Source organism: Elephantulus edwardii, unplaced genomic scaffold, assembly GCF_000299155.1.
Source record: "Elephantulus edwardii isolate Elephantulus edwardi_28Jun2011 unplaced genomic scaffold, EleEdw1.0 scaffold00087, whole genome shotgun sequence".
NCBI classification, from domain to species: Eukaryota; Metazoa; Chordata; class Mammalia; order Macroscelidea; family Macroscelididae; genus Elephantulus; species Elephantulus edwardii.
This window is the reverse complement of record NW_006399837.1, coordinates 7,960,951-7,973,352: the sequence shown is the minus strand read 5'-3', so window position 1 is coordinate 7,973,352 and position 12,402 is coordinate 7,960,951. Positions and strand designations below refer to the sequence as shown.

Sequence of the window (12,402 nt, the reverse complement as noted above, 5' to 3'; positions counted from 1 at the left end):
GCGGGTCAAGAGAAGAGGGGGAAACCCTGAACAGGATGGATTCACACAGAAACCGCTACAATGGGTTTAAGCATAGAGGAGATTCTAAGAATGTGCCATGATCAGAATTGGCCTGTTGTATTAAAGGGCCATTATGAAACTTCCTATCAGAGTGGCTTCCCATCTGGCCTCTACTTCTAATAGTATAGCTATCCACACTCTTCCATCGATAGGGTTTCCAGAGGTATGTTATTTCAAAAGTGGACTGTTGATCGTGCTAGACTGTCTTAATCTAAGGGTCTGCTGCAGCCTGTCCGCCACAGATGACCCTTCTGGCATTTGAAACACAGTGACCTAGATTCCAGTATCACAGGAACTCATATGTTACACCAGTACAGGAGACCTACACTTTCAGACAAAGGCTGTACAAATAATAAGAGCAAACAACACACAAGCAAGTATGTAACACCTATGATAGAAAGTGAACAGCAACATGCAAATTGTTACCCAGTGTAATGAACTCTAGGAAGAGAAACATGGCATCAGGATTGCTGGTTGATATGGATTCAACTCCAACTTATGTCAAGCTTACATATAAGAAAAGGAAACAAAATGAAACATTGTCTGGTCCTTCCATATCTGTACAAATCCAGTACAGTTGAGCCTTTTGTTGAAGCTATTTTATCAGTTCAATTCACTGAGGGTTTCCCTCATTATTGTTGGCTCTATCAGCATAATTTTTTAAAGGACTAATATTTACTCAAATATCATTAGCTGTTGAGTTTTCTCCTCTATCATGTTTCTGGCTACATAGTAGTATATTAGAATGAAGATTGCATGGGTAGAATTCCTTGCTTTCTAACCACGTCATTTTGTCACTGACCAGCTGACCTTAGTCACAGCACGTTAGTATCTGGGTTTCCACTTGCTTTCTGTCAACACCATCACCCAAAATAAAAGCAAGACATAACAACATGGTTCAGATCGTATAGATGGCCACTTTCACATCTGACTGTCCAGGATACCACTTAATCCCTTTGTGGGACTGCATTAGGTAGTCCCATCAGCTTTCCCCATATGACTCAGTTTCCATAGATCAAGAAACCTTGTCATGTTCATAGTGTGAACCCAGTCTCCAGATGTATCCCATCCACTTCATCAAAGCTTCCAAAGGACACCCACATATCTCTGGGCTTAGCCTGCATGGAAAAACTGATCAACATTGTGGATAAAACTTAAATTTAATGAAAGCAGAAAAGGGTAACAAACACCTGGTGTCTCTAAGGATCAGTTTTTGGCATTTCTATAGTCAAATCTACTTCTGTACTTTTATATAGTTCCAATCCAAATGTTTTCTTAACAGAGGAGAGACTAAATGTGAGCTTTAAGCTTTGTACTCAAGATGATGCTAATAGTACCCTTTAAAAAAATACAAAAAAATATTGACTTTGTTAGGATTTGTTAAAACTAGTTCCATAATAACTCTCCTACTGCGCCTAAGATTTCAATGAAAATAGTTATTTTACTTCCTTTTGTCTCTCTAGCAAATAAACAAAAAGGGCCAATACTCATGACTATTTCAGAACAGAAATACATGTTAAAGCCTACAAACACACAAAAAAACCCACAAAAAAATTAAAAACACCACTGTTAAAAGCTAAAGCTTTGGGGACAAATTCAGTTTAGTAGCAGTTTCTAATGGCCATTTTAGGTAGCTGTGCTGGGTAAGTGGTGAGCAGTTGTGCTGTACACCCAAAAGTTGTTGTTGCTGTTGTTGTTGTTGTTGTTGTTGTTAGGTGCCGTCGAGTCGTAGACAACTCATAGGTACTCTACATGATTCTAACCCACCAGCTACTGTATGGGACAATGGTAGATAATCTTCCATGCAGTTTTCTTCCTCAGCAAACTTTCTCGGAGAGTCAACTGTGAGTCAGTTCAGACTCGACAACATATAATAATTCTTGACAGCAGACTAAATAAGATATGTATCTGAAACATGTTGTTTTGGTTGTTATGTGCCATTGAGTCACTTGTAATTCATAGCGACCCTATGTCCAATGGCTCTGAACCCTTCTCTATCTTGAGCCAACTTCATTGTCTCTGACACATCAACCTGCATTACCCCAGTCACTGTGTCAATCCATCTCAGCCAGGGTCTTCCTCTCTTGTGCTGTGTTTCCACCCTCCCAAGCATGACATCCCCCCCTCCAAGGACTGGTCCTTCTTTGCAACATGCCGAAAGTATGTTAGATGGTATTATATAATCCTTGCCTTCAAAGAGCAGCCTGGTTTCACCCTCTCTAGGTCAAAGCTGTTTGTTCTCTTAGTCCATGGTATATTCAATACTCCTCCAACACCACAATTCAAAGGCAAAATTTCTTCTATAATCCCTAGTCTAGCTTTCTGATGCAAAGCGAGCGATTGCAAAGACCATGACCTGGATCAGGTGCACCTTAGTCTCCAGAGTAACGTGATTGCTCTTCAGTACTCTGGGGAGATCCCTTACCACAGGCTTTCCCCATGCAATTTGTCTATTTATTTTCTGGCTGCCAGTACCAAGAGTGTTGATTGTGCAGGCAAGCAAACTGAAGCTGTTAACAATCTCAATCTCTTCTGCATCTATCAGGATGCTGCCAATTGGCCCAGTGGTTAAGAATCTTTGTTTTCTTGATGTTGAGCTTCAATCGATATTGAAGGCTGCAGTTCTTGATATTCTGCAGCCAATACCTCACGTCCTCCTCAGTTTCATTAAGCAGGGTTGTGTCATCTGCATAACATGGGTTGTTGATGAGTCTTTCTCCAATCCTGATACCACATTCCTCCATAGACATATTAAAATCAATGAGAAAAATCTGATAATCTAATTAAAAAACAGATAAAAAAATTTTGAGTTTTTGTGGACTGTATTTGTTTTATCATATAAAATTATTCTTTCAGACAGTTACCTATTTTCAGTACTCTTTCTTATTATTTGATAAGAAGCCTTTGCATATTAAAAATATTAGTCTTTGTGGAGCGGCATCCACTTCCTAAACAACATGCCACCGGAAACTCTATGAACTTCAATAAATGTCAGGAGTTATAGAAAGGCTTCAGGCCTTTTGTTCATAGGGTCGCTATGAGCCACACTCTACTTGAAGGCAATCAACAAAAACATTTAATTATTTCATTGGCTTATTTCCTAAAGTGTCTTTTCCCATACTAAGGATTTAAATTACTATGTATTTATGTATTACTGTTGATTTTTATGACATCTAATATTTCTTTGTTCATTAAGAGAGCATTATCTGATAGTGGAAAGCTAAATAAACATAATTCTTGAAGAGATTAAAATATAACTGATAACTCCCTATGAGGGCTCCATAAAGGGGGGGGGGAGAAAATCACCCTTAAAAATGGAACAATTTATCAAGTCATTGAGATAAAAAAAATTAAAAGCCTATAAATAAAACAAACAGAAAATGTCAGTAAGAGGAAACAAAGCTTGTGGGAAAAGTGGTTTGGGCCATAAGTCAATGTCAAGTACAAGGGGGAGAGGAGTGGTTTTAACGTCAAGATTTTCAGAGTTTATAACCAACCAATGCATCTTCTTCAACGTCTAAATTTTGACTTGGTCAAATTAGCTATAAAACCAAAGACATTTTGAGGACAACCTAAGAAATGTGAGTAATTGAGTTCAGTGTGTTAAGTGCTATTATTGCAATTCTGTTGGAGAACGTGGTTGCTTCCTTGGAGATAAGTGCTGAGTGATGGAGAGGTGAAAAGTCAGGGTTTCTCTAATTTAACATTGAGCTTGGAGTTCTTTGAATGTTCACTGCATTATTGTTGATTCATTTAAGACATGTTTAAAGTCTTTTATGATAAAATTTAAAGGAACAATGCATAATTGCTTCTAAGCTTAGAAAATATGGTGCTATTACTCAGTAAAATAGAAATTGTAAAGAATTAAAGATGTGGAAATTGCAAATAGGATAATTACTATAGAAAGATCAGAAAGTGATGATAGAGTGTCCATTAAAAAAATTCACCAGGACCAGATGGTTTCACAGCTGGATTCTATCCAACCTTGGAAGAACAAATAATCCCAATGTTATTTCAATTATTGTAAGCCATGCAAAGAGAAAGAAAACTCTCCCATGTAATTTATTAAGCTAGAAAACCTTTCTGGAAAAATGTTATAATGTCACTCCAAAACAACCAAAGAAGGAGTTTATGCAAAATTCTTACTCATGCAAAATTCTCAATAAAATATTAGAAAATATATGTATGATACATTTTTATCCTGTGCTCTTTAAAAAGAAAAGAAGTTATCTATATATTATTTTTATAATAGGACAAGATATATTTCTTTGAGAATGGTCAATTTCTGGAATTTACAAAGCATTATGGAAAAGGGGAAGAAAATTAAAATATGACAGTAAGCTAAGCAACACTGTATGCATGGAAGAAATTGAGTCAGGTGTTGTGGTTAGAATCCACTGCATTCGTGTTAGAAAAAATATAAGATAAAAAATATGTTAGAATAAATATAAGTTGAAAAAATACATAAGAATATATATATTATTGTTGATTGCTGTCAAGTCGAGCATGACTCATAGTGACTCTATGAAAAAAAGGCCTGAAACCTTTCTATAACTATTGTCATTTATCAAAGTTCATAGAGTTTCTAGAGGCATGTTGTTTAGGAAGTGGATACAACTCCTGCTTCCAAACCTGTCTTAAACTGGGAGCTCCACAAACCTAATGGGTAACCATTATGTTACGGCATTTGACACCCCAATGGCACAAGGTTCAGCGTCACAGTAACATACACACACATATATTTAAAGAATATGTTGGGGATAAAAAACATAAAGCACAAACAATAGTTTGGGCCATATACCCTCGCTCCACTAATTTTTCCAAGATCAGGCTGGATTTAGAAGAGGCTGTGACACTAGGGATATTATAGTTAATGTCAGATGGATCTTGTCTGAAAGCAGAGTACCAGAGGAATGTCTACCTGTGTTTCATTGACTGTGGATCCCAACAAACTGTGGTTGACTCTGAGAAGAATGGGAATTTAAGAACACTTGATTTGTGCTTATGCAAAATTTATACTTGGACCAGGAGGCAGTCGTCAGAACAGAGCAAGGAAACACACTGCATGGTTCAAAATTGGGAAGGGTTTGTGTCAAGGATGTGTCCTACCTCCATACCTTTTCAATTTATATGCAAAACAGATTATCCAGGAATCTGGGCTCTATGAGAAGCATGGCATAAGGATTAGAGGTAGGCTCATCAACAATATCCATTATGTAGATGACACAAGCCTGCTTGCTGAAACTGAGGAGGACCTGAAGAGCTTGCTGCAGAGGGTCAAAGACTGAAGCCTTCAGTATGGACTGAAGCTCAACATCAAGAAAACAAAGATAGATTCTCATCACTGGGCTAATTGGCAGCATCGTGATGGATGATGAAGAGATTGAGATTGTTAACAGCTTCTGTTTGCTTGGCTGTACAATCACCACTCTTGGTACCAGCAGCCAGGAAATTAAAAGACGAATTGCATTGAGAAAGTCTGCTGTCAGAGACCTCTCCAAGGTACTGAGGAGCAATGATACCAGTCTGGAGACTAAGGTGCATTCGATCCAGGTCATGGTCTTTGCAATTTCTTGATATGCATCAGAGAGCTGGACAATGATGAGGGATGATAGAAAGAGAGTTGATGCCTTTGAGCTGTGGTTCTGGAGAAGAGTATAGGATGTACCGTTGACTGCTAGGAGCACAAGTTCGTTCTGGAGAGAGTGAAACCAGTCTGCTCCTTGGCGGCAAAGATTCTGAAGTTCTGTCTGACATACTTTGGACTTGTTGCAAGGCAGGATCAGTCCTTATAGAAGGACATCATGCTTGGGAGGATGGAGGGACAGTGCAGGAGAGGAAGACCTTCAATGAGATGGATTGATTCCATCACTGGGGTTGTGAGGGTAGATCTGTCAGAGACAATAAGGTTAACACAGGATACAGCAGGGTTTAGTGCTGTCGTCAATAGGGTCGCTATGAGTCGCAGGCAACTCAACGGCACATAACAACAACAACAAGAAGACTTGCTTCAGGTTTGATTTTAAGAAATTGCTAACAAATAATTTTAAAAGCCTGGTATATAGTGACTAAGTAGGCAGTTGGCTGACTTCACCAGTCCTGAGAAGAGAGAAAGATGACACAGTCTTCACGGACTAGGCTTCTGTGAATAGCTGTACCCTTGGAAGCCCTTCGGAACAATCTCACTTCTTCCTGTAGAGTCACCATGAATTGAAATCAACAGTGGTTGGTTTGGTGTTGTAAGATGAAATAGTGATAGAATGTTGAATACTTGTTTGAAGCATTATTGACAGAAACAAGCAACAGAAACATAGCTGCATTGCTGTTAGGTGCCATCGAGTTTAGTACCACACACAGGGATACTATGAACAACAGACCTGAACCCTGTCCTATCTCACGCCGTCCTCATTGTCTCTGACACTTGAGCCCATTGCTGCAGTCACTGTGTCATTCCATGTCATTGTAGCAGGGGTGTCTTTCTCTCTTTCACTTACCCTGGTAGCCTAGTGGTAAGGAGCTGCACTGCCAACCCCAAAGCATCTAGTTTGGATCTACCACCTGCCCCACAAGACAAAGATGGGCAATCTCCTCCCGTGTGATTTGTTGCCTCTGAAAACCCACAGGAGGGTCAGTTGTGAGTCAGATCTGACTTGAGGGCACTTGACAATAACCACCTTTCCAAGAGTGATGTCCTTTCCAAGGACTAGCTTCTCCAGGCAACATGTCTATAGTATTAGAGATGAAGTTTTGCCATCTTTGCCTCCAAAGAGCATCTGGCTGCAATTTTCTCAAGACATACCTGTTTGTTCTTTCGCCAGTCCTGAGGCCTGGGGCAGAAGTCTGAGGGCAATTAGGAAGGCAGTCGAGGCCCTGCTGTGAGCCTGAGGCCTGGAGCAGAAAATAACATAGTGGGATGTGAAAATTCGTGACATTTCTCTTTTTAAAATGAAGGACATTGTTATTATAGCCACTTTTTTTTGTCCTTTTTCTTCCACAGGTAATTATTCTTCCGCATATATTATTAAATGGAACAAATGATATACAATTATTTTGCATTTTTCTTTCATAATTTTATTACAATAAAATTCAATTGTGAAAGTTGGATGCCAAGCAATTTTTTACATATTTATTTCTTCTCTTGGTGATATTATTAGAACTAATGCTTAATACAACTGAAAAATAAAGCAATAACACTTTCAACAACAATAAAAACAAGATTTGAGGAGACGAACCAGGCATAATCCAGTCTAACAAAGCATATGCTTAAAAGAGATCCTGATGGTGTAGTGCTTAACTTGAAGGCTGCTGGTCAAACAGATCAGAAGTTCAAAACTATCAGCTGCTGTATGGGACAGGGATAAAAACTTCCTCAAATAAAGAATTATGAATTCAGAAATTTAAGAGTTACTAACAGTGCTCAGGCCTTTCGTTCATAGGGTTGCTATGAGTCATCTACGACTCAACAGCACCTAACAACAACAATAACAACAGTAGCAATTAACTCCCTGGCAATGAGTTTGTTGGGTTCTCCTCACCCATGGATGTGGTATAAAGGGAGAATGGTGATTGAGATTAATCTATCTCCAGGTTGTTGTTATTACTGCTGAGCTGTCCAGTGGATTCCAGCCCATAGTCACCCTGCGTATAATGTTGTATAACCAAGATTGAAACCTTGCCTGATATGGCTCTAACCTCATACTCTCTTCTGTGCTCAAGACCATGGTTACAGTTATCCTGTCAACCCATCTCCTAGAGGGTCTTCCTTTCCTTAGCCAACCATCTACTTTTACCAGGACGATGTCCTTCTCCAGGGTCTGGCCTCTCTGGAGAAAATGCTCAAAATAGGTGAGCCCAAGTCTTAGCATCCTTTCCTCAAAGGAACATTCTAGCTCAATTTCTTCCAAGACAGATCTGATCACTCTTTTAGTTGTGCATGCCATGTTGAAAACTCTTCATCAATATCATAGTCCAAAGGCATCATTTCTTCCTCTGTCTCCCTTGTTCTTTGCCCAACTTTCACATGAACGTAAAACAGTAAAAAGCACCACAGCTTGGGTGAGGTGCATATTAGTCTTTAAATTGGTATCTTCGCTCTTTTGCACTTTAGGGTCCCGACAATGCCATGCTAATCTAATACAGTAGGTCTTTTGCTTTTCTGACAGTGGCTTCCTTCCCTAGGAGTTGATAGTGCAGCCAAATAAAACACAATCAGTAACAACTTCAATCTCTCTATTGAAACCTCAATCTTTTCATGGAAGATTTAAATCTTTGAGTTAGGGACATTTAGTTTAAAGACAAATCTTGTTTGCCCTTTAAAATTATTTAAATTTGTCCTTATGTTGAAACTATTGAATTAAATTAAAAAAAAACAACCCAAAATCATTGTAATGTGGTAGATTCCGAATCTCAGCAGCTCTATAGGCCACAGAAACCTACACTGTGAGTCTTAACAGAAGACAACTGGCACACTGATTTCTTTCAGTTAAGACAAAATGTTTTAATCACTACATTATCCAGGCTTTTTGAATCAACACTTAACTTGAAACATTCTTCACAACAATCACTTTAAAGTGGTACAAGTGCAGCTTTTTTTAAATTAATAACTTCTTTATTCTGTAAAAGCAAATGAAAGTCATAGTCATATAAACACCGACATTACAAAGTACAAGGAAGGGCGAGGAGAGGAGGAAACAAAAACCTCTGTATGTCCTGCTAATACTGTCTCACCAAAAAGACCATAATGCTTTGTTCCATATTCAATCACTTATATAATAAACCACAGAGAAAAATCTTCTCTGGAAGATATATTCCACCTCTTTGAGACGGTAGGCGAGAGGGACTGGAAGTTGGGGTAGGAGGCTTTATTCTTTTGTCAGATCCTCTCAGTCATTATATATATTGCTGCACTGTTAATAAAAAAAAATATATGCTTCTCTGTAAAGCATTAAAAAAAAACAACACTCCACGGATGAGATGGCTGAGGCCTCAGCTCAAGTATCTCCAAATTCCAGATGCACTGTTGTCCATTTCCTGACCTCTCCGTATGTTATTTCTTGGTTGTTTTCCGGATCAATGGCATTCTTTGTGAGCTTCTGTGGTGCAAACTTTTTTGTAGGGTCAAATTTCTTCTGAGTCAAAAGCTGGGATCCACATGTTCCACAGCGCTCTAGGTGCACTGGACCTCTTTCACCTCTAGGGTGCTGGACTTGCGATGCCTGGCAAGCTGGCAGGCTGCTGTCACCATGTTCTCAATGAAATCGTCGGCAATCTGTAGCAGCATCTCCTCTACATCTTCATCCAACTGTTCATTGGGATCCACTTCTCTTACCAAGTCTTGCAATTTCTTCTTCGTTAAGACCTGGTTGTTTTCAGGACTGAGTCGACCTCCTGTGCCAGGGGTGCCTGGTATCTTTACCACAGTAGTGCCATTGGCCATAGAGCCTTGTGGAGGGGTGCTGGCTGGTTCCGGTTTTATAGATGAGAAACTGGAGAGGTTGATTAGGGCTGAGGGGCCAAACTGGTTCATAATCTGCCGTGCTTTGGACTTCAGCTCATAGAGTTTATTAAGATCCTGTTTCTTTTTAGAGCTGTGAGGGCCAAGGCCAATCAAAGGCAGCAGCGTCTATCTCCCCATGATAGGCGGAGACTGCCCCACTGAAGTGTTCCTCTCAGCAGCCGGTCCGACTCACAAGTGCAGCTTTTTAAGAGCAAGATCAAATAAGACTTACCTAAAGATTCTCACAGGGATAGATCTCGTCTGCAGCTCAAGGACTGCCTACATTTAGATAAAGTTGCCTTCCCCACGCATATAGATTGTTAGTGTTGTTGTTGTTATGTCCCATACAATCAGTCAGCCCTGACTCAGCAACTCCACATAAAACAGAGTAAAACTCTGATAAATCTTGTACCATCCATGCAGTCTATGCTGTAAGGAAGTAAAAGGATCTCAATTTCCTAAGGTGATGCAGAAATTAAAGGCAGGTCAGGACACGAACCCAGAACTAATGCTTTCAATTATGTACCTTTCCCTGAGATATAACTCAAAAGATTTTGGTGGGCTAGTAGTGATAAATGGGGGAGAAATATGGGAAGTCTCTTCCTGTGCAAAACCTGCTAGACAGTAGGTTATGTGTCAGTTCCAACTCACAGGTACATAACAACAATCGTGAGTTTTTAAAGTACTTTTAAGTTGTCTTCTTTCTCTGCAAATAGGATTGTTTTCTGCATGTTGTGTGTGGTTACTGAGACCTCCTCCAATCTTGATCCCACATTCTTCTTTATAAGCTCCAGCTGATGTAATGACTTGCTCAGCATACAGATGGAATAGATGTGAAGAAAGGATATAGTTCTGACACACACCTTTCCAGATTTTAAACCATGCAGTGTTCCCTTGTTCTGTTCGGATAAGTGTGTTTGGTCTACATGAAGGTTTCACATGAGTACACTTAAGTGTTCTGAGTTTCACATTATTCTCAACATTATCAGTAGTTTGTTATGATTCACAGAGTCAAAGACTTTTGCATAGTCAATAAAACACAAGTAACTTTTTGGTATTCTCTGCTTTCAATTAAAATCCTTGTGATATCAACAATGATGTTTCTCATAGCACAGTCTTTGATTAAATCCATCTTGAATCTCTGGCAGTACCCTCTTGATATATTACTATTCCAGTTAATTTTTAATAATCTCCAAGATTTTACTTACGTTTGACATTAATGATCTTGTTCAATATTTCCCATACTTTGTTGGATCACTTTAAAAAAATGGGAACAAATATTAATCTCTTCCAGTCAGTTAGCCAGGTCAGTTGTGTTGACTATACCATGGACTTCTCAAAGAATGAAGTTAATCTTATAGGAAGTGCAACTAGTGTGCTCCTCAGAGACAAAGAAGATAAGAAATTATATATTTTGAGATTATTGTCAGGAGGGACCAGTTCTTGGAAAAAGACAGCAAACTGGGAATGGTCTAGAATCTGACAAAGAAGGAAAATCTATAAAGAGATGGATTAACACAGAAACTGTAATAACAGAAATCATGAAGATGGTTCAGGATAGAGCATAGAGCAAGGTCCTAATCAGTTATTCACAAGACAGCTATAAATAGTAATTGACTGGACACAGCACCTGACAACAACAGTAGTTTGCAGGGAGTCTTGGAGAGATGCAAAGGGCTCTTCTGCACAAAGCTAATGGAACCATTGGAGATTAGCGATGGAGCCATCTAAGAAAGATTTGGTGATCTAAGTCAGAAAACCAGACTTTGACAGCTATGGTGTTTTGTGGTCTTTGAAAACAGCTTTTCTAGCCATTTCTTAGCCACTTTTGGGGGCGTGATCTCTGGTTCCCTCAACTGCAGACACTTACTTAACTGTAATCAGTGTTTTCTACATCATCAACAGCTGTAGGGCTGACATAAGTGCAGCTGGTCAGACAGTGGAGAGACTGTGGTGAAGTCTAACCTGATAGAGCCCTGGAGATGGAGCCAGAGGTAAAGGTTAAGCTCACTGGACTATTGAAAGAAGAGCTGACTTGTGAATGCTCTCAGACAAAGCTTGCTGGGCAACTGAGGAAACCAGAGGTTTCTTGCTGGACTAAATCTGGACTTTCACTGTGTTATATCCTTTGCCTCTCCCACCTCTCAAACTATTTCCTTAATAAACTTCACAGCTGTGAATAAAGTCAAGCCTGTGAGTCCATTTGCAATGAATATTGGGCCCAGTGATTAACAGAAGTAGGTCCAGGAGGGTGGGAACCTGGTCTCACCTTGGAGCTATTTATTTTATACTGTGGTTGTTGTTTATTGGGCCAGTTCCCCTTTGGAGGGTGAACTGATCAGACTCAGCCTTCCTCATGTTTCTCTTGCTTACTATACAACAGCCCTATATAACATAGTTCACATGGTTTTTTCTCACAGAAAGTATCCATGAATTGGAACTGATAGTAACAAAGTGTTGGACTGTATCAACTCAATTTATTGCCATCAAGTCCCGATTAAGTCATAGCTGATACTGCAGTGGATTTTCAGAGGTTGTGAAACACATGGAAGTAGATGCCCCGCGTTTGTCTCATTGTTCTAACTTCCTGCTTTGAGTTGTCAGCACAACTCCTTACACAGTAGGCCACCCGAATGTTCTTAGTAAGTATGTGTGTGTATGTATGTATTTTTAAAAATTCCCCAACAATATTCCCAATCAGTTGATCCTAACTAGTAGCAATCCTCTATATACATAGATATGGTATGTAGGGAGCACAAACTGTGTAGCCTGCCACTGAGTTCACGTTCCATTTGTAATACTTTAAGTGTAATTTTCTTCCAAAGAGAAATCAGCCTCATAAAAAC

At 39.4% G+C, this 12,402-nt stretch overlaps 1 pseudogene; it reads right to left on the bottom strand.

Moving 5' to 3' along the window:
• Positions 1-9,106: 9,106 nt before the first annotated feature.
• Positions 9,107-9,586, bottom strand: LOC102857822 (annotated as a pseudogene).
• Between the last annotated feature and the right edge of the window lie 2,816 nt (positions 9,587-12,402).